The sequence below is a fragment of the Piliocolobus tephrosceles genome, chromosome 17 (genome assembly GCF_002776525.5).
Source record: "Piliocolobus tephrosceles isolate RC106 chromosome 17, ASM277652v3, whole genome shotgun sequence".
Taxonomy (NCBI): Eukaryota; Metazoa; Chordata; class Mammalia; order Primates; family Cercopithecidae; genus Piliocolobus; species Piliocolobus tephrosceles.
The window spans coordinates 30,351,106-30,353,819 of record NC_045450.1 but is presented as its reverse complement, the minus strand read 5'-3'; the positions used below and the strand labels follow the sequence as shown (position 1 = coordinate 30,353,819).

Below are 2,714 nucleotides of genomic sequence, written 5' to 3'. Positions count from 1 at the left end.
AGCCAGGTCAAAACCAAAACCAAAGTATCAAGCAATTTAAGCGAAGTCAAAAACAAAAACCAAAGTGCCAGTACAGGCACACCGTGGGTGATCAGGCCATGCTTCCACTCAAATGGAGTGGGCAAGTTCCAAAGACCAGTCTTACCAAGTTTCAGATGTCCAGACTTAAAATGCCAGTTCCTTCCTGGTGTTCAGCCACTGTGTTGATCCTCCACTGGGGCCTGCTGTGCACTGCCCTGAAGAGGCCTTCCACCGGGGCAATTGCCTACACAGGAGCGCTCTCACGGTCTGTGTTGCTCAAGCTGGCTGGAGACCCCTGCAGGGATGCTCCACAGGACAGGCCTAAGCCACCTAAGGGGCTGCCTCGACCGTCCATTAATCATCTTGCTTCCCAGTCAGGGAACCAAGAAATGTAGCAGGATGAGCTGCAGACAAAACTCCTCAGACACCAGATTAAAGAAAGAAGAGGTTTTTATTTGGCGGGGAGCGTCGGCAGACTTACATCTTAAGAGCCAAGCTCCCCGAAGAAGAAATTCCTAGCGTTTTTAAGGGCTTACAACTCTAACCGGTCCATGTGAAAAGGTCATGATAGATCAAGTAAGTGTGAGGAACATGACTGGGGGTTACATACATCAGCTAACAGAACAAAAAGTTTTACAGTGCTTTCTCATACATTGTCTGGAATTTACAGATAACATCAGTAGTTTTGGTTAGGGATTAATATTTATTATTATTCTTCTTGTTATTATTATTCTTATTATTATTGTTATTTTACCACCAGGGCCAGGTGGTGGTGCCAAGATCATCTAGCTATTTATCTTACTTCTGTTTCTTTCCAACTTTTTGCTTTCTCCCTTTTCTCCTGTTTTATAAACTAGGGAAAAGGGGAGGTGGGGGAGAGGCTGGGAAGGACAACAGGAGAAGTGTTGGTCATTCTGATCTCGAACTCCTGACTTCAAGTTATCTGCCTGCCTTGGCCTTTCAAAGTGCTGGATTACAGGCTTGAGCCACTGCCTGGCCAATATATTCTAACCAACCACAGGAAACAGTCTGGTATCAGGAAAGCAACAAGGATTACACATATTATTTTATAAACCAGCAAACAAAGGTTTAAAACTGTTCTGAAAATGAAGTTAGCTGTCTTGAGTCAAAGGAATAAAAAAAAAAGAGTCAGTTTTGACCATTTATAATCTCTGATCTTTGTGGAGCTGGTAAGAATCTGTGTTGTAGTGCAGCTGCATGCAGTACAGTAAGGCAATTTTGTTTTTTTCACTTGGGTTCACATTGCAAATTGATTGCTGTGAGAAAAGGATGGAGGCAAATTTTAGCAGCAACCTCCATCTGACTGCTTGACAGGGGTGATCTGAATTTTAACATTGGACTTCTCAGCACCACCAGTTATTGCTCCAGGACCCATTCACTTTTTTTATTTTTTTGAGATGCAGTCTCATTCTGTTGCCCCGGTTGGAGTGCAGTGGCTTGATCTCGGCTCACTGCAACCTCTGCCTCCCAGGTTCCTGTGATTCTCTGGCCTGAGCCTTCCAAGTAGCTGGGACTAGAGGTGTGTGGCACCATGCCCAGCTAATTTTTATATTTTTTAGTAGAGATGGAGTTTTGCCATATTGGCCAGGCTGATCTCAAACTTTTAATGTTGTGATTCACCCACCTTGGCCTCCCAAAGTGCTTGGATTACTGCCGTGAGCCACCACGCCTGGCTGACCCAATTGCTTTTTAATCTCAGCTGCCATCATCATGAATGACTGTTCTACATTCGTTGCATTCTTAGCACTGGTTTCCAAAAATGGAATTCCAAGGGAATCAGCAAATTCCTTTGCTGTTGTCTAGTCTACTACTTTCTTTGTGGGCAGATCACCTTTGTTCCCTACCAACAATTTGTTGACATTTTCACTGGCATAACAATCTATTTCCTGCAGCCACTGTTTAACACTATTGAAGGACTCTTGGTCTTTCACATCACATACAACTATGATGCCATGGACTCTTCTGTAATAACTGGAGGTGATTGTTCAAAATCTTTCCTGGACTGCTGTGTCCCATATTTGAAGCATGATTGTTTTCCTGTCCAGCTCTATAGTTCTTATTTTGAAAATTACACCAATTGTGCTGATGTAGTTTTCTGTATACGTATCATCTGCAAACCTAAGGAGGCAAGACTTTCCAACCCCAGAGTCACCAATCAGAAGGAACTTGAATAAATAGTTGTATTCAGGATTCATGCTAGACATGTCACTGCTGCTGCTGCCATCACTACTGCCACCCTTGCTGCTGCAGCCACTGCCTTGACTCTCCGTGCCACAGGTAATCGAAGGAAAGGAATGAGATAGGCTATTCCCGGATAGCAAACATCCTCCCCTACTCCATATCCTAGAACATCCCCTAGAACTGCTCCTTTAGATTAGTAAAATCCGTGAGCTTATAGACATACACGTGTATTTTGTTGGAGAGCTGGTTGTTAAATATTTACTACCACACTACTGCTCAGAGTCTCTCATTCTATCTCCATAATGGATCACCTGCTATGCTTTAAAGACCTATTTGCTTGCCTGTATCCCACTCAGGGTTGTTGCTGTCTGTGGGGAGGGTCATCTGCAGCTCATCTTGTTCACCTATGGAACCCCAATCACTAGCACAGGGACCAGTGCTCAGGAATTATTCAGTGAATCCCCATTTAATGGATATGCTAATGCAAAAAT

The 2,714-nt window shown here is 43.7% G+C and overlaps 1 pseudogene; it reads right to left on the bottom strand.

Annotated features, from left to right (window-relative positions):
• Nucleotides 1–1,324: 1,324 nt before the first annotated feature.
• Nucleotides 1,325–2,246, bottom strand: LOC111520341 (annotated as a pseudogene).
• Between the last annotated feature and the right edge of the window lie 468 nt (nt 2,247–2,714).